Source organism: Durio zibethinus, chromosome 8, assembly GCF_047325235.1.
Source record: "Durio zibethinus cultivar Kanyao isolate XHJ-2024 chromosome 8, ASM4732523v1, whole genome shotgun sequence".
Classification (NCBI taxonomy): domain Eukaryota; kingdom Viridiplantae; phylum Streptophyta; class Magnoliopsida; order Malvales; family Malvaceae; genus Durio; species Durio zibethinus.
Window position 1 is genome coordinate 29,688,330 of NC_143169.1, and position 26,221 is coordinate 29,714,550.

The 26,221-nt window shown below is 39.5% G+C and overlaps 2 non-coding genes and 5 pseudogenes across 2 annotated transcripts; all 7 read right to left on the minus strand.

Annotated features, from left to right (window-relative positions):
- Nucleotides 1-9,879: 9,879 nt before the first annotated feature.
- On the minus strand, nt 9,880-13,158 carry LOC149517915 (25S ribosomal RNA; annotated as a pseudogene).
- Nucleotides 13,159-13,390: 232 nt separating this feature from the next.
- LOC149517916 (5.8S ribosomal RNA) lies at nt 13,391-13,546 on the minus strand. The gene has a single exon (XR_016344342.1). It is a non-coding gene; the product is annotated as a 5.8S ribosomal RNA (ribosomal RNA).
- A 290-nt stretch (nt 13,547-13,836) lies between these two features.
- Nucleotides 13,837-15,053, minus strand: LOC149517917 (18S ribosomal RNA; annotated as a pseudogene).
- Nucleotides 15,054-15,466: 413 nt separating this feature from the next.
- Nucleotides 15,467-16,699, minus strand: LOC149517918 (18S ribosomal RNA; annotated as a pseudogene).
- Nucleotides 16,700-16,957: 258 nt separating this feature from the next.
- On the minus strand, nt 16,958-18,806 carry LOC149517919 (25S ribosomal RNA; annotated as a pseudogene).
- Nucleotides 18,807-19,061: 255 nt separating this feature from the next.
- LOC149517920 (5.8S ribosomal RNA) lies at nt 19,062-19,217 on the minus strand. Its single transcript, XR_016344374.1, has one exon. It is a non-coding gene; the product is annotated as a 5.8S ribosomal RNA (ribosomal RNA).
- A 4,017-nt stretch (nt 19,218-23,234) lies between these two features.
- LOC149517921 (18S ribosomal RNA) lies at nt 23,235-24,320 on the minus strand (annotated as a pseudogene).
- Between the last annotated feature and the right edge of the window lie 1,901 nt (nt 24,321-26,221).

Consider the following 26,221-nt stretch of genomic DNA (forward strand, 5'->3'; position numbering starts at 1 on the left):
AGAAATCCCTTTAAGTCTAGTTTCTAAATCTCCAAACATTTTGTGATTTGGATTTATATAACTCAAGATATGATCAAATTAGTGAGTAGAGTGCAAAATAGGAGACAAACCACCCAGCCATTGATAGGATCGATCCCCTAATGGAAGGAATCGATCGGGTCATGTGTTTTAAGCATGAAATGGCATAAAACTTGAACCAATCGATCCCCTCAAGGAAGGGATCAATTGGGTCTAGGCAGAATCACACCAACGGCTATTTTTTTCATGTGTTCAATGGCTATTTTCACTTCCCAAGCTTCCCCAACAACTACTTCTTCAATTTCTCTATAAATTGGGCACTCCAACACACCAAGAGGATTGATAAATCAAGAGCAAGAGCCAACAAACTATATTTTCATTCTATAAAAAAAATCAAGAGTTTTTAGAGCTACAAAGTCCATATCTTTGTATTTATTGTATCCAATTTTTATTTGTTGTTCATTCATCATTTTCTTGTACTTAAATTTAGCAAACACTTAGCCTTAGAGAAGTTGTTCTATTGTCTGCAAAATTACCTTTGATATATAAGGGTGGAAGAGAACAAGAGGTGAGGTATCCTCTTGAGAGCTTTGTAGTGAGATTGGGTAAAATACTACAAAGGGTAGAGGTTTCTATCTTAAGCCTTAGAAAGAAAAAGATAGGCTGTATTTTCAATTCAAGAATAGTGGAGTGAAGCCTTGGTGTGGACAACCAAGAAGAGAGGATGTAAGTGCCTTGTGGAGAAGGACCGAATCTCTATCCCTATCTCTTTACAATTTATTGTTGCTTATATTTGATTTTAGGTTCATTAATTGTTATTGTTTGGATTATATTTTCATCAAAAGTGCTTATTGTTTTAATTTCCATTCAACTATATTGAAATCATTGTTTGGGAATAATTTGGAGAAATCCAATTCACCCCCCATCTTGGTCTTCATCTCACCTATAAAGCTAACACATTTGAACAATTATCTATTTCAAACCATTATGAACTTTTGTTTTGTCATAAAACAATTGTTCTTCATCATTCAAGCCAATTCAAAATAAAATAATACTAATTTATTAATATTTCAAAAATTTATATGTATGAGATTTAAAAAATAAATATGCTTACTGAACTAGTTCAAATAATTATGACTGTTTAAACAATTATATATTTCAAATAGTTATAATCTTTTGTTTGTCATAAAATAATTATTTATGTTCATACAAGCTTATTCGAAATAAAGTAATCTAATCTAATAATATTATGAAAATTAATAACTAAGAGATTAAAGGCTATGTGAACAATTCTCTATTTCAAATCATTATGACCTTTTGTTTTGTCATAAAACAAATGTTTTTATTCGTATAAGTTTGTTTATAATAAAATAATATGAATTTATTAATATTTTGATAATTAATAAGAGATGTAAAAAATAAATTTATATAAAACTAGTTCAATTAGTTATAACAATTTGAACAATTATTTATTTCAAACTGTTATGACCATTTATTTTGTCATAAAATAAATTTTCTGTTGATATAATCCTACTTGGAATAAAGTAATGCTAATTTATTAATATTCTAAAAATTAATAAATAATGGATTTAAAAAATGAATCTATTGGCATGACCAATACAAATAGTTATAATTGTTTGAACAATTATCTATTTCAAATCATTATGACCTTTTGTTTCATCGCAAAACAATTGTTTTTGTTCATACAACTAATTAGGAATAACATAATTTTAATTTATTAATATTTCAAAAATTAATAAGTAAGAGATTTAAAAACTAAATATGTTTATCATTTAAGTTCAAATAGTTATGACTATTTGAACAATTACCTATTTCAAATTGCTATAAGCTTTTGTTTTGTTATAAAATATTTTTTTTGTATTCATAAAAGCTTGTTTCAATTAAAATAATACAAATTTATTAATATTCTGACAACTAATAAGTAAATGATTTAAAAAATGAATTTGTTTACCAAATAAGTTTAAATAGTTATGACTATTTGAATAGTTATATAATTTAAATCATTATGACTTTTGTTTTGTCAAACAGTCATAACTATTTGAGCTTGCTCAATAAATAAAATTATTTTTTAAATATTTTATTTATTAATTTTTGGAATATTAGTAAATTAGTATTATTTTATTTCAAATAAGTTTATATGAATAGAAACAATTGGTTTATGACAAAACAAAATGTCATAGCTATTTGAAATAGATAATTAATCAAATAATTATAACTATTTGAATGTGTTCAGAAAATAGATTTATTTTTTAAATTTCTACTTAGTAATTTTTGAAATATTAATAAATTTATATTATTTTATGACAAAAACAAAAGGTCCTAATGATTTGAAATAGATAATTGTTCAATTAATTATAACTATTTGAACTTGTACGGTAAATAGATTCATTTTTTAAATCTCTTACTCATTAATTTTAGGAATATTAATAAATTAGTATTATTTTATTTTGAATAAGTTTATATGAATTGATACAATTATTTTATGGCAAAACAAAAGGTCATAGCGATTTGAAATAAATAATTACTCAAATAGTTGTGAATATTTGAACTTGTTTGGTAAACATATTTATTAAAATTTTTTTCTTATTAATTGTCGAAATATTAATAAATTAATATTATTTTAATATGAATAAGCTTGTATGAACAAAAACAATTGTTATATGAGAAAACTACAAGTTATAACGATTTAAAATAAATAATTGTTAAAATAATCATAACTATTTAAACTTATTCGATAAACTGATCTTTTTTTAAAATCTTTTACTTATTAATTGTTTAAATATTAATAGGCTCAAGCACTAGGGACAGTTGCAGGGGTTGGCACAATAAGCATGGGAGAAATGTCCAGACTGCCTAGCTAGGACCAAGCCTGCATTGCACCTAGGTGGACCCAGGGGAGATTGGTAAATCCAGAATCTTTTAGAGGCATCTAGGATTGGTAGCATTCAGTTGGAAGATCTGGTCAACCCTAAGAATTAGGAAGAGGTCCTTAGAATCAAGGTTTAATCTATGAATTAATGTGTAAATCCCTTAATTCTTGGAATCATGTAATCATTTGATTTTAGAAAGTAGCCATAATTAGTACTAGGGCTTTAACTATAAATAGAGGGTCACCCCACCCTTAGTTGTACATCATCAAACACATTTTGTCTTTACTAATATACAACATATTCCAACATTCTCTTATTTTCTCAAACTTACATATTCTGCCTTTCTAGTTGGTCTAGTGCTCGCACGCTTGGTTCATAGGCTGACTTAGACATAAGAAGTTGATTCCTAATCTAAGGCTCATGGATTTTGTTTTAAAGGTCCAAGCCTATGATAGTTGGTATCATAGTAGGTTCTGTGTAGGTTCTGTTCAGTGATGTTCAGATCACACTCAAGGCATTTACAGAAATGGCATCCCAAAGTAATGCTACTAGCCAACAACCAGAGGCCTAGGAGTAAGGCTGTGGAAGGGGGAAGAAAGCTAGTTCAAGGGACATCTAGTCTACCATGGATTGGAGGCTATCTAAAGTGGAGGTGACAATGGGCAATGTGAAGGAGAAGCTTGATGAGGTTAAGACTCACATCGAGGCATTAGACTTCATGGAGGAAGAGCTCAAAAGTGAGTTGCAAGCGACTTTGAATGAGGCCATTGACATGATCACCCAGAGGAATGAAGCCTTGGAAGCCCAGGTGGAGACCATGCACAAGAAGATGAAGGAGCTCAAGAGGGAGTTTGCTGCTTGCAAGACAGCCATTGGGAATGGCATGATTACTGGAGTGTTTAAGACCTGTGTGGAGATTCCCAAGCCCAAGGAGTTTAAGGGGACTAGGATCGCTGAAGAAGTAGACAACTATCTATAAGGGATGAAGTAGTACTTCTAGGCCATGAGTATGTAGGATGATGCTACTAAAGTAAGCACCACTTCAGTGTATCTTACTAATGTTACCTTATTTAGGTGGAGGCATAGGTGACACCGGCCCTGAAGATGGATGGTTTGTTGAAGAAAGGGTAATGGCCTTGACATGAGCATAGATACCCTACACTTATGCATTATACACCTAAAAAAGCCCATTGAGTGTGAGAAAAGGGTAAAGACCCCATGGTGTAGAGAATAGGGTAATGGCATGTTAGGCATAGAGGCGTTGCATGGTTCAACAAGCTAAGATCACAGAAGCCTATGTGATACAAGTGCTGCATGCCCCAAAGGGCCAATTGAGCATAAAGAGAGGGTAATGGCACATCACTAACTAAGGCACTACTTAATTTGACAAGCATTGGTTTCATTGGGTTAACCAAATCTGCCAGAAGGCTTTTGCTAATCATGAGGGCTTCTAGAAGATCCCCTTGTGCATTTCCCCTCTTGGGCCCTTCTGGAGGTGGTGCAGGCATCATGCAAGGTTGGCCTGTAGGCTGTGCGAGCATTCTGGGCTTCTCTTAAATGCCTTATGTGTAAACTCTCGCTAGTGCACTGGTGTATGGGCTTCAACCTCGGGTGCGCACATTGGTGCACCTGATGTGCCTGGCGTGCCCACCTAGGGCGTGACATTCTCTCTCACTTAATTGTACAATGCCCTTGTTACATCTTTTACATGGTATTGCCTGATTTGGTCCCTAAACTGCCATAAGTCCTCTACTGGTTCCCAGCTCACCTCACTATCTGAAAGTTCTTTCTAGCACACCAAGTACTATTGTCTTGGTTGGTAGTTTTTTTTTCTCACCTCTCAGTCAGCTATGATGTTGTGGACCTTCTTTTCATATAAAGCCCTTGCTCCCAATGGCACATGCTTTGACTCTACCCGTCTTGAATCTCCCTCATCTTTATGGAACGGCTTGAGCATGCTTACATGGAACATCGGGTGTACCTTCAGCTTGGGTGGCATATCCAGCTTGTAGGCAACCTTGTCTACCCTTTTGACTACTCGAAAAGGTCTCTTATACCTTTGGACTAGGCCTTTTTGCAACCCTCTGTGGTGTACAATGGGATGCAGATTCACCAACACTAAGTTTCCAACCTGAAACTGCACGTCTCGCTTATTCTAGTCTGCCTCCTTCTTTGACCTCTTTATCACCTTGTGTAGATAGACGCTGGCCAAGTCAGCTTACTCCTGCCAAGCCTTGGAAAATTTGTATGCTATTGGATTCAACCCTATACAACCTATAGCAATCAAACCAGGTGTTAGTGGTTGTTGACCTGTCATAACCTCGAAAGGGCTCTAGTTCGTTGCCTCGCTCCTTTGCAAGTTGTAGGAAAACTGTGCAACATTTAACAGCTTTGGCCAGTCTTTTTGTGTGGCACTCACATAGTCCCTGAGGTAGACCTCTAATAGTCCATTCACATGCTCAGTCTACCCATCGATTTACGGATGCATGCTGGTCAAAAAATTCAAGTTTAACCCCAATAGCTTGAACAACTCAGTGCAGAACCTACTCGTGAAATGCCCGTCCTAATCACTAACAATGGTCCTCGGCACTCCTCAGTACTTAACCATATTTTTTAGGAATAATCGAGCTGCTTCATCGACTGGGCACTCCTTGGTTACTGGAATGAAGTTTCTATACTTGGAAAACTTGTCCACCACTACCATGATGCTTTCGAACCCTTCTACCTTGGGTAGACTGACTATAAAGTCTAGAGAAACACTCTTCCATGGTCACTTCGACACTGGCAATGGCTCCAAGAGACAACCTGGTTTCTTGAGCTCCACCTTGTCCTGTTGGCACATAAGACAAGTCTTTACATAGGCCTCTACATCGTCTCTCATGTGTGGCTAGTAGTACTGATCCTTTAACAATGCCAAAGTGTGGCTCACCCTGGATGTCCAGCCCACCTTGAATCATGGCACTCTTGCAAAACTTCCCTGTGGAGCTTCCCATGCTGCGGCATAAATAGTCTACTGCCCTAGTGTACAATAAACCATCCTGCACCCAAAATTACCTAGTCTTACCTTGCTGGGCATACTCTATAATAGCCTTCATTGTAGGATCATTCATAAGTCCCTCACAAGGGTATGAACCATGGTAGGTAGATTGATATGGGACATCGGATGAGTGGATGCTTGGGTCCTAGAGTCACTTGGGTTAGAGCTTAAGTCTCGACCAGTGACACATGTGCCTAACCCTTTAAAAACCTTCAGTGCCCTAACACCTCACTTACCTCCAAGCTTCTCTATCCCTTTCAGGCCCACCTATTTGGCCTATCTCTAGGTTGATCTAAAAGTTTCCATGCCTGTAAGCCTAGCCTATCTCCAGGTGGTTTTAGGCCTTTTTGTGCCTTACTGCTTGTGCAATATCTTGAGGTTTTCTAGAAACTTCCAATGAGTAGCCTTTATCCCTATCACTGTGCAACTTACCTTGAGTGCACTCTTCCACTCAAGCCTTAGCTTGACCCACACATTTGGATAAAGTAAGTGCCTTTAAGGCCTCTATTTCAATCCTTCCTAGTTCATTGCCCATATCATCATAAATAAGTCTCATCACATGACCCTCTTGGTTTTGAACTTGTGCGTGATCCATGACACATGCATCGAGGGTCATTTGATGTCGATGGTGGTTGAGGCATGTGTACGTGTCATGGTCTGCAAGCTTTTCTAGGCCTAAGGGTTCTCATTGAATCAAGAGCAATTCTAGTTCTAATAGGATAGGGTTTGACATCTAGAGAGACTAGGCCTTGAGCCTTATTGGAGGCCCAGGTCACAGGGAATTAGCACAGAACAATGGTATAGGCAGCAATCAAGACTCCAAAGGCTTAGGCATAGTGTTCAAGTTTGGTAGAATTAAGCCAGGCCCAAGTGTAGTTGTTGGTGAGTGATATACAGGCATACAACCAAACCTAAGTGAGGGCACTGATGATTGAGGTATAGGTGCATGATCAAACCCAAGTGTGGGCATGCTTGAACACAATCCTAGGATGATCAAATTTGGGGGCCTCTAGAAGGCCAAGTATTGTAGCACAATCTTTGACAAGCTGGAATTATACTAAGCACTTGAGTTTCGTAGGTTGACTTAGGCACATGGAGTCAATTACATGTCTAAGGTCACATGGAGTTTGGCTTAAGATTAGAGCCCATGACACATGCATCGAGTGTCATTTGGTGCTGATGGCACTCAAGGGGCAAACAAGTGCCTTGAAAGGGATTGAAGAATGGTGATAGGGTCATGGTACACATGCTTCACCAAGTGCCAATATTTAACGATGGTGTTTGAGGCAACAACCCACACCAAACACCAACATATGCTGATGGTGGTTGATGCATGTATCAAAACCAAAAGCCAACTTGTCCCGATGATGGTTGAGGCATGCGCATGCACCATAGTTCATTGAGTGCCGATGGTGGTCAAGGCATGTGCATGTGTCATGGTCTGTAAACTGGTCCAGGCCTAAGGGTTCTCTCTAAGTTGAAGAATAGTTCCAATTCTAGTGGGACAAGGTTCGACAGCTAGGGGAACTAGGCCTTAAGGCATATTAGAGGCCTAAGTTAGGGGGAACTAGCCCATAACAATGGTACGGGTAGTGATCAAGATTTTAGAGGTTCAGGCATGGTGCTCATGTTCGACAGAGTTGAGTTAAGCCCAAGTGCAGGTACTGGTAAGTGCTTATATGAATTTACAAGCCATAAAAATGGCATTGGCTTAGCAAAAATATGAAGATGTGCCTGAACCCACCTACTACTTGGTCATGGTATGCTTGGTACATGGCCAAGGCCCAGGATACCCACATGTAGTGCTCAACCTAGCATGTGCTGATGGTTTTCAAGGGAACTACCCGTATAAAGAGCCAGCATGTGCTAATGGTGGTTGAAGTATGTGTCGAGACTAAGGGATAACATGTCTCGATGGTGGTCAAGGAATGTGTATGTGTCACGGTTCACAAGCTGGTCTAAGCCTAAGGATTCTTTCCAAGTTAAGGAATAGCTCTAGTTCTAACAAGATAGGGTTCGATAAGTAGCGGGACTAAGCCTTGAGACCTACTAGAAGCCCAAGTCATGGGGAACTAGCTTGGAATAGTGGTATGGTTAGTGATCAAGACTGCAGAGGCTCAGACATAATGTTCAAGTTAGGCACAATTGAGCTAGGCCTTGATGTGGGCATTGGTGAATGCTTATATGAATTTACAAGCCATAAAAATGGCATTGGCACTATAGAAATATAAAGATATGCCTGAGCTCACCTACTAGCTGATCGTAGTGTGCATGGTGCATGGCCCAAGCCCAGGATACCTGCATATGGTGTGTAGCCTAGCATGTGCCGATGCTATTCGAGGTAACTGCTCATATAAAGGGCTAGCATGTGCCAAGTGCACTGGCCCACATGTCCTAAAGGTGGTCAAGGCTTGTGCATGTGTTACAATCCATAAACTAGTCCAGGCTTAGGGGTTCTCTTTGAGTCTAGAAGCAATTCTAGTTCTAGCGGGATAGGGTCTGACATCTATAAGGACCAAGCCTTGAGGCCTATTAGAGGCCCAGGTCATTGGGAACTAGCCCAAAATAGTGGTATGGGTAGTGATCAAGATTCCAGAGGCTCAGGCATAGTATTCAAGTTTGATAGAATCGAGCCGAGCCAAGGTGCAAGAGTTGGTGAGTGATGCACAGACACATAGTCAAACCTAGGTATGGGTGCATGGTCGACCAAGGTACAAACACACCTAAACATAGTCTTGGGAGGATCTATATTTATGGGCTTCTAGAAGGCCTAGCACTGCAGCATAATCTTTGACAAGCTGGAATTATGCTAAGCATTTGAGTTTAGTATGCTGACTTAGGTAGACAATAAGAGTAATCGATCAAGCTTAAGCCAATATAGCATTAAGCTCGAGCTTAAGCTTGACTCAAAATTCAAAGCTCAAAACTTGACTCGAGCTCGACTCAAAATTTGGAGCTCAAACTCAATTGAGTTTTATTTTTTAGCTCAATTTTAACTTAAGATAGAATTTAAGCTACTCGAGCTTGTCGATTAGGCTCAATTCTTTTATTCAACAAAAGCTCAATTAGCTGTGCTTGAGCTCGAACTCAAGTTCAAGATATTTTATTAATTAAAATAATAAAATATATTAAAATATAAAAGGTCAATTAGGCTCGTGAGCTACTCGAGTTAGGAATAAGAATGATTGAACTTACTTTGACTCAATAATAACCAAGCCAAATTTGAATTTTATTTGAGTTGGATCCAAGTAGCTGGTGAGTACTAATGTATCATTTACACCTTTAGCAAATGGAGTCAATTCCCTATCCAAGGTCACACGGGGTTTGGCTTAAAATCGCTTGTGACATATGCACCAAGCACCATTTAGTGTTGATGGTGATCGAGGGGCAAACAAGTGCCTTAGGTGGGAGGGTCACGATACACATGCCGTACTAAGTGCCAAATCTACCAAAGAGGTGTTCAAGGCAACAACTACACCAAGGGCCCACTTGCACCAACGATGGTTAAGGTAAGTGCTCACATAAAGTGCCAGCATCTGGCGATGGTGTCTGAGTCAACATCCTGCACCATGGTGCTAGCATCTACATATGGTGTCCAAGGTAACAATGGGCTAGCATCTACCATTATGTTTGATGCAATTGCTTGCACCAACCAATGGCCAGATGTTGTCAATGGTGTTTGAGGCAACAACTTGCACTAAGGGCCAGTATGTGCTAATGAAGTTCGAGGCAAGTGCCTGTACCAAGGGCAAGCCTTTCCTTGTAACAAATACCAAGGGCATTTGGTTGTTATTTACTTGGACTCCTGAGGGAGGGATGTCATCCCCCAACCAAATTGGTTGCAATAGAGAACACCATTTATCCCCAACCTTAGAGGTATGTAGTGTAAAAAATGAAGTGAGTGGACTTTGGTGGTTGTGAAGCGAGGGGGGGATGAATTGAAGTGACGAAGGGCTGAATCTTAGTGGATCATGGTAGCAAGGCCACTCTACCACTTACAATACCTTGTCACATATTTAAGCCATCTATAAAGGATTTTACCCACCACTCTATGGGAATTAGCCCTTAAGAGGCTCGTATGGCTTATCCACCGTAAGGGCTGCACCTACAACATGTGCCATTGAGGGCCATGGGCCCCTACTAAGGTTGGCAATCGGGAGATAGGTGTGTTCATTGTTTCTAGCCTGGATTCTAACTTAGAGTTGTTTAGTCATAATCTAGTTCATGGTAGCTTCACACTACTAGCTTTTCAACCAAACATGATGACCAATTGTGCAAATCAACAGTTCCTCTCATACTAGGTGTGATGCTACCATCAGTGGGGTAAAACTAACCTGTCTCATGGTAGTCTAAACCTAGCTCATGTTTCCTAGTGGTGGGTGAACAATCTAATACTTGGTGAATTCTGCTTCACAATGATAGGAAGAGCCAACATCAAAGAATCAAAAAGCAATGTCGCTATGAATGCTTAGTTATCATAAGCCAATTATCCCTTTGATAACTTTTCTAACACTTCTAACTTCAAATTTTAAAGGTTTAAAGGATCAATAGGCCACACTTTCATGATTCGTATTCGTACTGGAAAATATAATCAAATGAGCTTTTACCCTTTTGTTCCACACAAGATTTCTATTCTTGGTGAGCTCATCTTAGGACACCTGTATTATCTTTTAACAAATGTGCCACCTTAGACAAACTCCCCACCTAACAAGGTCTTACGCTTGGATTGATCAACGAAGGGTAGTTTTGGTTCCAAAAGAAGGGGTCATGCTCCACCTCTGGTTCATGGAATAAGTAAAATAATGTTAAAAGTTGTGATATTTCAATTTTGCCTAAGGGCTCCCACTTATCTTATACCTCTCAAGTCATTTCACAAAGTTGGACTCTACCAAGCTCATTCCCTTGGTTATGGTTTTGTTGGATAGTAGATAAGGATAATAGGAATCTCATTAATCCATTTATGCATGTCACTAATTAGATGATGAGATATTTGGTTACCCTAAGAGAGTCATAGTTGCTCCCGCTATTTACCTACACTTGGTTGAATTTCTTCACTTTGACATTCAGAGCACTGGGCAAAAATAACATTGAGTGAGCATCTGTAGGGACCATTGCAATGCTTTGTTTTAATTAAATAGTTGGATTGCCCTTGTTCATAATAGTTTTGAGTCTATTATTCATCATCTAGGAAAGACCCCTAAGGGAGCCATTCTCAGTCCATCCCCTAACCGACATGTGATAACCCATTCTCATTGTAAGAGTAGTTCAAGTAGTGCACTAGTAGCCGATAGGTTCAGGATTGGAACCCCCATGCCTAGCCTTCAGAGCCAACCCTTTTTCGAAAGTTATAAATCTATTTTATCGACATCTTTTACCTATATTGGTTCATCAACCAAAGGTTGTTCACATTAGAGACCTGATGCAGTTATGAGTATGATTGGGCATGGATGGTAGTTGGTCTTCTAGATTTTCAAAGGTCGCCAAGGGCTCATTAGACACCATGCAACATATAGTGCTTTTTTGGTTGTTGGACCCTACCTTTGGTTGAGCCATTTCCAGGGTAGGCAGGCCATTAAATAAAATAAATAACTCTTCCTAAGGCCTCCACCAACATCTTCAAACTCCTTAACATTGCCATTAGTCACCGCATCTTGGTTTAAGAATTTTAGCTTGATTCCCTTTTAAAGCTTATGCTGGACATGCTATCAGATGACCTTTCCCCATCTTTTAGGATCGACTAACCCATGTGCAAGTGCCATTCACATGGAACCTTTCTCTTCTTCAGCCTTAAAGTTCTTATTTGAATATTTGCTGCTACCACCAAGATCTATACTAATGGTCGCTCTACTTATGCTTTGGGTTTTACAGTGCTCCCATACCTTGCTATTCATTAGGGCCTGGCCCTTACCCTAATAGCCATATATAGGTCATGTGCTTAAGCACCATCCTTTTTTAAGGCTAGTTGATTTAGCAGGTGAGTTATTACACACTCCTTAGTGGATTTTAACTTTTATTACCACTATCCTATTGTCTTAATTGACCAACACCCTTTATAGGTTCTAGGTTAGCATGCAATTAGGCATCGTAACCTAGCTTCTAGTTCATCCTGCATCACTAGTTCTGCTTAACAAAATGGCCTACTTAGAGCTCATGATTCCATGGAGCCGCTCCATGAAGTAGCCTCACCTTTTTACCTATTTAAAGTTTGAGAATAGGTCAAGGGTGTTGCATCTCTGATGCCTCTAATCATTAGCTTTACTTGATAGAACTTGCTAAGGGCTCCAACTATCTTGAGAGAAACTTTAGAGGGAGCTAGCTACTAGACATTTCAATTAGTTTTTCACTCTATACCCAAGTTAGATGAATGATTTGCATGTTAGTATTATTGCGGGCCTCCATCAGAGTTTTCTCTGCCTTCACCTCACTCAGGCGCAGTTCAAAAGATCAAGGTTGGTTAGTAGTGCACTTGCAAGGGATCTTGCCAATTAGTTTCCTTACACCTTATGGGTTTTCTAGCTCCTTGACTTGCACACATGTCAGACTCCTTGGTTCGTGTTTCAAGATGAGCCAGATGGGAAGCCTATAGGTTGACCCTAAGAGCACATATGGGCTGACACACATCTAGATGGCATATGTTGCATTCCACGATAGTGGTAACAATGTCTCTGTAGGCAAATAAAAAACTTGAGCTTGGGCCATTGCCATGATCCGCATCGATCCATGCCCCAAGTCGATTGGTGGACCAGCTCTTGCATTCCACATCCAACTGATGAGCATTCCTAGCCCCCATCTACTTCTCTACCAATAATTTCATGCATTTTTTGACTCTTTTTTTAAAGTCCTTTTCATATTTCCCTCACGATACTTGTTTGTTATTGGTTTCTTCCTTGTATTCAGCCTTGGATAGAATTTACTACCTGATTAGGGCTACATTCCTAAACAACTTGACTCGCAGATAGCACCTCATGGTGTGATAGGGTCTAGGCATAACAGGGCTTTCACCCTATTCGATACCTCTTTCTAGTGGACTTGGGCCCAGTCCACCATTGAGGATGCTTTTCCAGACTATAATTTAGACATCGAAGATGCTCGATTATCAAGTTAGGCTTTTCCCAATTTGCTCGTCATTACTGGGGAATCCTAGTAAGTTTTTTTTCCATTACATATTGATATGCTTAAACTCAGAGAGTAATCTTGCCTGACCTAGGGTCACGATGCGAGCATTGATTGAGTGATGCGAGGGGTTTGATGGGGTTTAAATGGAAAATAAATGCTCGTCACTAGAGATAATGCATTCTAAGAGCTTTACCAGCAACGGTCACAACATTATCTTTATCGGGGACTCACTTTTGGGCTAATGACAACTGACAAGATCATAAGAGGCCATTTTTTGCCACCTCGCCTGAAGCTTGATGGGTGGGGGGTTTGAAGGGGCAATGATGCATGAAACCCAGGCAATCAAGCCCTTGGCCTAATGGCTTATGGTGAAACTTGCATTCAAAGACTCGATGGCTCATGGGATTCTGCATTTCACACCAAGTATCATATTTCACTATGTTCTTCATCGATGTGAAAGTCAAGATATCCATTATTGAGAGTAGTTTTGGTTTTTCATGATAAAAGGAGTCACGGTGCCACCCATGCATGCAATGTGAATCGATGACAATGGCACACATGCTCTTTCTCATTTCGATCCCTTAGTGCGATTCATGCTGGGGATTCGTTATTTGACCACAAGTGATGACACTGATTGTTTCGTTCACCCAACAAGCAAAACAAAGTGACCATCATGCACACCCACAACTAAAAGAGCCTTGAGGCACAAAGGCAACCTCGCCCCATTGATGTTTTGTTAACAAATTCACGTATCATTCATTGAGCAAGTTTCAACAATTATCCTTCCATAAGTTCACTTATGAAAACCTTGTTATGACTTCTCCTTCCTCTAAATGATAAAGTTTAGTGGACTTCTCATGATGTCATAGGTAGCAAACCATCCATGTCACCATGATTTGAACACTTCATGGACCATTCAATTGGTAAGAGTGATAGGTGGTGTGTACAAAGGTTAGGGATGTAGTTAATGCAAGCTGATGACTCACGCTTACTAGAAATTCCTCATTGAAGACCAACAATGGCAATGATCTATCCCCATCATGATGAAATTTAAAGATTACCTGACCCTATCAGCCAATGCTATAGACACATTAAATACATTAGTGTATTGTGTGTGCAACCCAAAATATCTAAAGGTATCATAGACTTGTTATTGCCTCAAAATTCCTTACCCTAAAAGGCCATAGTCATTATAAGAAGCTAGCCACGAAGGTTCACCTTCACATAGCTAGTTAGTAGGCTAAGGTCTCGTTCGTTAATTGAATTAACTAAACAAATCACTCCAACTAAAAACGACCATGCACTACCACCCATAGAATAAAAAAAGAGATCTTAATCTATCAATCCTTAGTTGTCTAGACTTGGTAAGTTTCCATGTGTTGAGTTAAATTAAGCCATAGGCTCCACTACTAGTGGTGTCCTTTAAGTTTCAGCCTTATGACCATACTCCACCTGAAACCCAAAGATTTCTATTTCTTATAAGGTGCCAGAGGAGTCCTAAAAGTAACATCTGTTGATCCTTGGTTGGCATCGTTTATGGTTAAGACTAAGACAGTATCTAATAGTCTTTGAGCCTTCAACTTTCATTCTTCATTAATGAAAACAGCCTTGGCAAATGCTTTCATAGTTGTTCGGCTTTCATAAATTCAAGAATTTCACCTTTGACTATGAATATCAATGTCATTGACTATCCTTATTAATCATTACTTCGATCACCGTAGTATCATCAAAGAACCAAATCGATACCAATGGGGGTTTCGACGATCAGAGGTGGAGGGCCAAGGCGTGTGCACACATGATGTGTGATGGGTGCTGGTCCTTGGCCCTTATATTGGCCCCTTATCCCCCAATGAACCTCAATAACTCACACCCTCTTAATGAGCATTAAAGCTTTTATGGTTCACAGTCAATAGCCATTCAAGTGTTTGAAATGGGGACACTTTTTTCAAATGGCCACAAAATCTTCTACACTAATTTTTTAGCTGAATGTTTTTATGGATGCCACAAAATACAATAATTTTTCTACACATGAAATTTTTCAATTCTCACCAAGTATAACATTTTGCTACATTCTTCATCAATGCGAGACTCGAGATATCTATTGCTGAGAGTCATTTTGGTTTTCCATGATAAAAAGAGTCACGGTGCCACCTGTGAACACACTGTAAAAGGGATAGCAACATCATACGTGCTTTTCTCCATTCTAGTTCCTTAGCACGATATGCATTGAGGCCTTGTTATTTGGCCATAGACGATGATACCAATCATTTTACCCACTCGAGAGGTAAAACAAATTGATTGTCGCACACACCCAGGGCTAAAAGGGGCTAAGGGTATGAAGACATGCTTGCCCTCTCAGTGTTTCATTAACACATTTGTGGGTCATTCGTTGAGCAAGTTTCAACAATGATCATTCCCCAAGTTCACTTACAAAAACATTGTTACAACTTTTCTTTCCTTTGAATGATAAGGTTCAGTGGACTTCCCATGATGTCACAGGTAGTAAACCATCCATGTCACCATGATCTAAACACTTTACTAGACATTCAATCAGTAGGATGAGCAGTGTGTAAAAAGGGTAAGGATGTAGTCAACATGAGCTGATGACTCGCACTTACTATACCTAGCATGATGAAATTTGAAAGATTACTTAGACCTGTCAGCCAAGGCTATAGACTCATTGAATACATCAGTGTAAGACATGTGCAACCTAGAACATCTTAGGGCATCACAAACCTGTTATTGTCTTAAACTTCCTTAGCTTAAGTAGCCATAGTCCCTCTAAGTAGCTAGCCACAAAGGATCACCTCCATATAGCTAGTTAACAAGCTGAGGTCTTGTTCGTTAATGGATTTAACTAGACAAATCAATCCAGCAACTAAGAACTACCATGCACCACCTCTCATAGAATCAAGAGAGAGCTCTCAGTTTATCAATCTTTACTATGTCTAGACCTAGTAAGTTTCCATGTATTGAGTCAAATTAAGCCATAGGTTGCACTCTTGGTGGTGCCCTTCCATAAATTCCTTTAAGTTTTAACCTTGTAACCATGCTCCCCCCAGAACCCAAAGACTTTGATTTCTCATAAGGTGTCGATGGAGTCCTAAAAGTAACATCCATCGATCTTTGGTTGACATCATTTATGGTTAAGACTAGGATGATATCTGATCATCTTCAAGCTTGCAACTTTCATTATTGATTAATGAAAACATCCTTGGTAAATGCTTTCACAATTGTTCATCTTTCATAAAAAGAAGGGTTCATGTTTTACCTTTGATTTACAAAATAAGTAAAGTAGCATTAAAAGTAGTGGTATTTCAATTTCACCTGAGGGCTCCCACTTATCCTACACCTCTCAAGTCATTTCATAATGTCAAACTAGAGTTAAGCTCAGTTGGGTCTTCTTTCCTTGCTGATTCTGCCAAACCCATTCCCTTGGGTGTAGTTTTGCTAGATAATAGACAGGGATAGTGGGAATCTCATTAATCTTTTCATGCGTATCAATAATTAGAAGACAAGGCATTTGGTTACCTTAAGAGAGTCATAGTTACTCCCACAGTTTACCTACACTCGATTGAATTTTTTCACTTTGACATTTAAAGCATTGGGCAAAAATCACATTGTGTGAGGATCTGTAGGGACTATCACAATGTTTTATTTTAATTAAATAGTTAGATTCCCTTAGTCCATACTAGTTCAAAGTTGACTATTCATTGTTTGGGGAAGGCTCTCGATCGACACATGGTGGCTTACTCTTGCCATGAGAATAGCTCAATAGTGCATTGATAACTGATGGGTTCAGGAATAGGACCCCCATGCACAGCCCTTAGAACTAATCCTTTTCTTGAGGTTACGAATCCATTTTGCCAACTTTCATTGCATACATTGTTCTATTGACCAATGGTTGTTTACCTTAAAACCTGATGTGGTTATGAGTATGATTGGACATGGATGGCACTCGATGCTCTAAATTTTCAAGGGTTGCCATGGGTGCACCAGACACTAAGCAACATACGTTACTCATCTAGCTACTAGACCCTACCTACAATTATGTCATTTCCAGGGTAGGGAGGCCATGAAATAGAAAAGATAACTCTTTTCGAAGACCCACCAATGTCTCTAGATTCTTTAATATTGCCATTAATCACTGTATCTCAATTTAAGAATTTTAACTTTATTCCCTTTCAAAGCTTGTGCTGGATGCACTATTAGACTATCTTTCCCCATCTCTTAGGATCAACTAACCCATATGCAAGTGCCATTCACATGGAACCTTTCTTTTCTTTGGCCTTCAAAGTTTTCATTTGAATATTTACTACTAATGCCAAGATCTACATTGATCGTTGCTCCACCTGAGCTCATGCCTTAAGTTTTACATCAAGCATGTGCTTTCTTACTCATTGGGCTTGGCCCTTACCCTGATAGTCGAGTATAGGTCATGTGCTTAAGCATCATCCATTTTCAGGGCTAGTTGACTCGGTAGGTGAGTTGTTACACACTTTTTAGCAAATTTCAAATTTCATGACCACTGTTCTGCTATCTTAATCGACCAACACACTTTATGGGTTCTAGGTTAGTGCAAAGTTGGGCACCATAACTTGGCTTCTGGTTCATTCTGCATCACCAGTTTTGCTTACCAAAAATAGCCCACTTGGAGCTCTCAATTTCGTGGCATGGATTAATGAAGTCACACCATCCTACCTATTTAAAGTTTAAGATAGGTCGAGGGTGTTGTGGCCCCGATGCCTCTAATCATTAGCTTTACCTGATGGAATTCACTAAGGGTAGGTCAAGGGTGTTGTGGCCCTGATGCCTCTAATCATTAACTTTACTTGATGGAATTCACTAAGGGCTCCAACTATCCTAAGCAAAACTTCAGAAGGAACTGGCTATTAAATAGTTTGATTAGTCTTTCACCCCTATACCTAAGTTAGATGAACAATTTACATGCTAGTATTATTGTGGGCCTCCACCATAGTTTTCTTTGGCGTTGTCCCACTCAGGCATAGTTCCTTATCTTTTAGGTCTTTATAGGCATGCTCACACTCAAACCCTTCTTAAAAGATCAAGGTCGATCAGTAGCTCACTCATGAGGATCCCACCAATTAGCTTCCTTGTGTTTTATAGGTTTTCTGCCCCATTGACTCACACACATGTTATCCTTGTCCATGTTTCAAGATGGGCCAGATAAGGAACCTACAGGCCTATGTCAGGAGTACATGAGTGTCAAGGCATGTCGAGATGGCATGTGCTGTATTTTATAATCATGGTAACAATGTCTCTATAGGCATATTGAAAGCTTGGGTTTGGGCCACCGCCATAACCCACAATGGTCCATGCCCTAGCCGATCAATGGATCGACTATCATTGTTCCACATTTAACTAAGATGCATCATTGGCCCCCATTTCACTTCTTTCTTGATAATTTTAAGAACGCTTTGACTCTTTTTTCAAAGATTTTTTCATCTTTCCCTTGTGATACAGGTTCTTTATTAGTTTCTCGCCCATATTCAGCCTTGGATGGTTTGATAAGGTCTAGGCACAATAAGACTCTCAACCTCTCTGGTTCCCCTTTCTTAAGGACTTGGGCTTGGTCCACCACTGAGGACACTGTTGTAAACTACAATTTAGATGCCATGGGCACCGATTCTCAAGCTGAGCTCTTTCTAGTTTGCATGTTGTTACTAGGGGAATCTCGGTAAGTTTCTTTTTCTCTGCATATTGATATGCTTAAATTCATCAGGTAATCCTACTTGACCTGGGGTCATGATAATAGCATCAATCATGTGATGTGAGGGGTCGAATGGGATCTAGATGGACAATGAGCATGCGTCACCAGAGTCGAGGCATGCTAAGAGCTTTACCATCAATGATCATGATGCTATCATTACTGGGGACTCACTTTTGGGCTAACCATGATCTATGAGATCATGAGGGGTAATTTTTAGCCCCTTGCTGTAGAGCCTAAAGGGTGGGGGTTTAGAAGGGGAGACAATGCATGACACCCAGGCAGGCTTGTCCTTGGCCTAATGGCTTACAACACACCTTGCATTCAAAGACTCAATGGTTCATGGGATTCTACAATTCACACCATGTATCACATTTTAGTACATTCTTCATCGATGTGAGAGTTGAGATATCCATTGTTAAAAGTTGTTTTGGTTTTTCACAAAAAGAAGGAGTCATGATGCCACCCATGTATTCACCATGAACATGATGGAGAAGGCACACATGCTCTTTTTCATTCTGGTTCCTTAGGGAGATTGGCGCCAAAGGTTTGTTATTCAGCCATAAGTAATGATACTAATAGTTTCACCTGCTTAGGAAGTGAAATGAATTGATCATCGTGCACACCTAGGGCAGGAAAGGGCTTGAGGTATGAAAGTACCCTTTGCCCCTTAGTGTTTTGTTAATGCATTGTTGTTCATTAAGCAAGTTTCAATAATGATCTTTTCACAAGTTCACATATGAAAACCTTGTTATGACTTTTCCTTTCTCTAAATGTAAGGTTTGGTGAACTTTTCAAGAATCATGGGCAATGAACTATCATGTTGCCATGATCCAAACACTTCATCAGACCATTCAATCAGTAGGAGTGATGTGTGATGTGTAAAAAGGGAAATGATATAGTCAGTGTGAGCTAATGACTCATGCCTAATAGGAATTCCTTGTTGAAGACCAATAATTGAAATGATCTATCACCATGATGACAAAATTTCAAATATTACTTGGGCCTATCAGCCAAGGCTATATGTCACAAGTTGAGACCTAAGCTCTGACTTGTGCAGCTCTAGGACCCATGAATTGACTTATTCAATGTCCCAAAGCAACCTTTAACTAGATCAATGCATGGACACTTGAGACTCCATGGCCAACCATCTTAATCTACTAATAGACAAGGCTGCACATAAATTGCCTGATGGAAAGCTAAAAAGAACAACAGAGATAGGAAGGAGTAAACTTGTATTATTTAAGTTGTGGTGTGTATAATGAGGGTGAAGGGCTTCTCCTATTTATAGCTAAGGCCCCCTTGAACCAATGGCTGACATAGTTCCTATCCTAAGGCTTATAAAGAATCTAATATATACAAGATATTACAATATGATTACATTAGAGAGTTCTAATTTTATATAAACCCTATCAGAAAAAGAGTTTGAATTAGCTTAGACTCCTTCTTCAGCAGTATCCATGTGGGGCTCTTTTTTGAACCTTTGCATGGTTTAGCTCTACTATGCTTGGGCCTATTCATGTGCTTATGCCTAGGTCTATTTGAAAAGTTATCAAACTAGATCCCTTAGCTTGAGCTCCCTAAGCTTGTTTTAATGCCCATACACCTATTCTGGGTCATGGTCTTACCCCAAAGACCTCTATTACGCCTCTGGGCCTAGTTTCCCTTGCATTCTAACTTGGTCTTGATTACCTTAGAATCACTCCCTATCTCAGTGAGAACCCCTGGGCTTGGTCTTTCCTATGGACTATGACATTTTCCCCCACTTATTCTAGCAACACCCTCATTGTTAAAGGGATATTACACCTGAACTGCATGCCTCTATGCAAATCAGCTTTGTCTTCTCCCCTCGAACTAGATTTCCCATGTGTTTGTCCCATACCCAAATAAGTACTCTACTGGTTGTTCTCTCGAGTATCATCAACCCTGTGCAACACTAGTCCCTTTTGCCTACACATTTGATGTCTCATATACTTTCTTTGAGTTACCTACTACAAACATTTTTTTGGAGGAATCTGGCTACACCTTAGGAGTAATGATGTGGCACTCCATTACCACATCACTATCATCTCCTAAAGAGGTTCTACCTTTTCAACAGAATCAAAAAGCGTCGAGTCGTATCACCTTGGGCTCTTCTTAGTGCTCATCACCACTACTACTCTTGCCTACAAACAACTCTTCTACATAGTTGATGGTTAAAGGCTTTGCACACCTCGGGCACTCCTTCACCCTTTGCTAATTGTTACAAAAAAAGCAACTCAAGGGCTTATTCTCCTTGCCCCTACTGGCAGTAGCAGTGGCCATGTAAAATCTAGGATTTCTCATGGCCTTTCCTCCCTTAAGGAACAAACATTGGTGTCTCCCCTACTTTGGTTGTTTCCCCTAGGCTTTGGAGACTTAGTGCACTAAACTTGAGTCTTTGATTCCACAACAACACTGGCCTAACTTGACTCCTGCACACATCTTTGTTGCAGCATGGTCTTTACTCCTGGCTTTTGACCATCGAAAAATTGCTTAGCCACCACCACCTTAGGTCCTAAGCCTACAGCAACAACTATGGTAGTTTGAAATGTAGTATGATCAACCTTGAGCCTTGCTAGCTCCTATTGCAAGGTCGACACCATGGCCTCCAATGCCTCATTCCACTGCATGAGCACCTCTAATACCTCATTCAAGGATCCTTCCCTATCCTTGAACCTATACCTCAATTCAATAATAGTCACCTCAAACTTTTGCAATTGGGTATCTAGGGACATTACCATGTCTCCCAATTTAGCCTTCCTTCCTTTGTCTATAGGTGGGCACTTATCAAGGGCTTTACCCTGGCCTTTGGTCTAGTTTTCCCTAGTGATACCACAACCCTAAACAATTTATAAAACCAAAGAGATTACCTCAACCTTCTGCACATTCCAATGATCTAGTCTTGGTCCCCATAAAATAGCACACCTATTTGTTGGCACAATACACCAACACATATGCATTGTCAAGCACTAATCTACACATTGGCTCAACACACCCTTCATTCTTGGTCAGGCACTAGTCTATACACCTACACACCATGCGTAGCACTTCTATAGCATCGTAATAGTAATCGGTTGAACACCTAGTCTACACTTTTATACACCTATATCTTATGCACTATGGGGCATATCACTAGCACACAAGCACAAAAATGACTTATGATGCTCACACCACAAAATTGAATTCCTACACCAACACGTTCGAAACCTTTCCCAATGTTAACTTCAGTTCTAATAGCACACAACATTGATCACTTTGGACTAGCTTTTGCTAACTCTGAACAAGTTCTAAACCTGCTCTAATACCACTTATCATGGGCTGAGACTCAAGCTTTGACTTGTATGGCTCTAAGACCCAAGAATTGACTCATCTGGTATCCTAGATAAGCCTTTAACTAGACAGATGCATGGGCACTCAAAACTCCAAGGCTAGTTACCCCAATCTACTATTAGACAAGGCTACACATAAACTGTTTAATAGAAAGCTAAAGTGAATGACAGAGATAGACAAGATTAAACTTGTATTACTCAAGTTGTAGAGAGTATAATGAGGTTGGGGGCACCTCTTATTTATAGCTAAGGCTTCTTTGAATCAATGGTTGACATAGTTCCTATCCTAAGCTTCAAAAAGTCCAATATATATAGGACATTACAATAGGATTACATTGAAGAGTTCTAATTTTACATGGACTCTATTAGAAAAGAGTTTGAATTATCTTGGACTCCTTCTTTAGCAGTGCCCATGCGGGGCCCTTTTTTGGGCTTGCGATTTCTTTGGTTCTACCTATACTTGGGCATACACCTACACCCATGCCTGGGTCTGTTTGAAAGCTACTAAACCAAATCTACTAGCTTAAGCTTCCTGAGCTCATTTCAATGCTTATGCATCCATTCTGGGTCATGGTCCTACCATTGAGACCTCTATTGCACCTTTATGCCTGGTCTACCTTACATATTGACTTGGTCTCAGTAGCTTTAGAACTACTTCTTGTCTCAATGAGAACCCTTAGCTTGGTCTTTCCTATGAGACAGTGACATAAACTCCTTGAATACATTAGTGTAGCACGTGTGCAGCCTAGAACATCTAAGGGCATCACAAACTTGTTATTGCCTTAAACTTCCTTAGCCTAAGTGATCATAGTCTTTCTAAGAGGTTAGCCATGAAGGATCACCTCATCGCAGCTAGTTAATAGGTTAAAGTCTTATTCATTAATGAAATTAACTAGACAAATTACTTCACCAACCAAGAACAACCATGCACCACCACCTATAGAATCAAGAAAGAGCTCTCATTTTATAAATTCTTACTATGTCTGGACCTGTTAAGTTTTCCCATGTTGAGTTAAATTAAACCACAGGCTCTACTCTTGATGGTGCCCTTATGTCAATCCCTTTAAGTTTTAGCCTTGCGACCATACTTCCCTCGAAACCTAAAGACTTTGATTTCTCATAATGTGCCAATAGATTCCTAAAAGTAACACTATCGATCCTTGGTTGACATTGTTTATGGTTGAGACTAGGATGATATCTAATTGTCTTTGAGCCCCCAACTTTCATTCTCGATTAATGAAAACATTCTTGGTAAATGCTTTTGTAATTGTTCATCTTTCATAAATCCAAGAATTTCACCTCTGACTATGAAATATGAATGCCCTTGACTATCCTTGTTAATCATTACTCTGATCCCAAAGGCTAACACAATAGGACTAAAATCCTATGATGTTATCCCATGCTAATGTATACAATCTTAGGCTTGCTTTTAGCACTCTAATTTCTTCAAAGTAACAGCTTTAGAGGAATGACTTGGCTAGTTAAGGCCAGGAGTACATTGCTGGCAGTAGGGATAACTAGACCAATGCTCACTGTGAGGTAGATCGAATAACCTAACCTTAGTTCTAATGATAAGTTTTTTAATTGCAACAACATAAATATACACTATTAGAGCTGGAATTATCACAACTGCTAGCACTAGACTTGAACTCTAATGGATCCTTGTTAAGGGTTTTAGACTATACTCATTCCAATTACCAGACTTATAGAGCATAGTATTGTTATTTATTGTTACTACATTCTCAAGTCAGGATTGGGTAATTTGCACACTTGCTACCATTTTCAGGATTCCTTTTTGGAATCAAACGCTAATTCTCTGTTACTTGTTGCCACCATAGTAAGCCACTATCCTACCATCGAAAATTGATAGGGCAAAATTTTGAATGATGCATCACCGATACAAAGGCCATGTGATCCGTCAAGTTATCATGAATCATCAGAGCAATAGGCAAAGCCTACATTGACCTTTTATCTAATAAATGCATCCCTTCTAGAAGTCAAGATTTGTTGCACATATTAGCTCTAGAATTACTATGGTTATCCAAGCAGTAGATACCATCAAAAACACTATAACTAATTTGTTGAGCCATTCACAGTTTCATAGTTTGAATTAGTTTAAACTTACACATGCATGGCTTAATCTTTTAGACAAGCATATGACTACTGGCAGGATCAACTAGGTAGCATTCCTTTGAGACATTGGCACTAAATGGGCCTTAACACATTGACTAAATGACAGAGAGAGCTAACATAGAGCATAATCATCGTGCATGTCAAGCACATAAAATGCATAGCATTGGATGAACAAAGGCTGAGAGCCTGTGCTTACAAAATGTCCTGCATCTAAGAGCACGATCAAATACCAATGCACCAATGTGGCCACAAAGGTTTGGGTGGCACACTTGGGACATGGGGCACGATTGAGGTTTGTCCTATAGCCCTAAAAGACATAAGACCAATAAAGGATGGCAAGACATCCAATTTTCATCGATTTAGGTATACTGCACAGGATCTCGATTGCACCCTTAGGGTATGATGACTTCATGGAGGGAGATTGAAGAGGATGATGGGTTAACAGTTCAATTCATTGATCATGGAGTCTGCTAACATGCACAACCATAGCACTACTCATATACCCATTGTGTACAAGTGGTAGCATCCACACAAATCAGTCCACAACCCACCCATTCAATTATGCAACAAGGGAGCAGAGGAAATGACATATGAGGCCATGCCATAACAGCTTGGCATAAGAAAAACACAAGCAAAGGCTACGAGACTACATTTACCATCTAATAAACAATAATGGCACGACACCATCGATGCTTGGTTTGGTTGGGACCGCACATGTAAACTCTATTGCTAGTACCCCATGGGGACATTACCTAATTCAGGGACTTGTTCCTGGGTTCATGGGCATCATCGACTACATATGTCATGGTTCATGTGCAAGTCATAAGCCAAGTAGGTTAAGAGATATGGCTTGTTCGAGTTGGTGTGGGCAATGGACTAGGAAGGATCGAGAATAAGGTCCTAAAGGCATATACGAGGCCCAATGTACAAATTAAGGCCTAGGCTAAGGTGTAAGAGCACGACGGGTGAACAGCCTAGTGCCGAGAATAAGGACTACTCGTTGGAAAGATCTAGAATGCCCCAAAAGAGTGGCATGGGCAAGTAGGCATAGAAGGCTCTAGATTGGCCTAGAGACAGGCTAGTGCACAAGTGCAAAAGAGTTTAGATAAGCCTAAATGCTAGCCATATGCATGGGTACCGAAGGTTCCGAAAGGGATTAGGGGAAGAATAGTAACAGGTACTATAGCACCTAAATAAGGAAGGCTCTAAAAGGCCCTAGTTGCATGTGGAGCAGTGACCAAATGGGGAAGGTTTTAGAACCTACTAGGTACAGGCACTGAGTGAGAGTACCTGGACACTTCTAGACCTGAGGCTTAACGGGAAACGTAAAACAAGCTAGATTTTACAAAGGCTTTAGTTGACCTAGAAAGTGTTTAGGGACCATGAAAGGGTCTAAAAGGCTTATAAGGGCCACACACTTGGATCAATAAGGGTCATATGTGTTGGGGAGGCTCAAGTATAAATAAAGGCCATTCCCCTCATTTGTAAACATGTTAGAAGCTATACAAACAAGAGAAACCATGTCATAGACTTAGGTATTAAGCAATTGTATATAGTATCATGTAAATAAAAGTTACAATTGCTTTAACCCTACTTCCTACCTTTCTCCTAAGCTCTTAAGGAGTTAATGGAGTGCATGGCAAAAGTGATAGGCAAAGAGCTAGGGAAAAGGCTGATTTAGGCCTATAGATGGTAGTTTTCCACCTAAGGCTACATGGTAGCTAGGCTTAAGCTCCAAGCTTATGACACATGCAGGGGCTTGGCCAGGCTAAGGCATTTTTATGGTCTATGAGAAGGGATCATGAAACTTCCAAATACTAAAGAGTCTTAGCTAGACCTAGCCCATGACCTAAGTTTTCATTTGCACCATCTCGAAGATTAATTACCCGATTCAGGGACCTAGTTTATAGTTTGGGGAAGCATTAATCGCAAGCATAGACTTGAGATT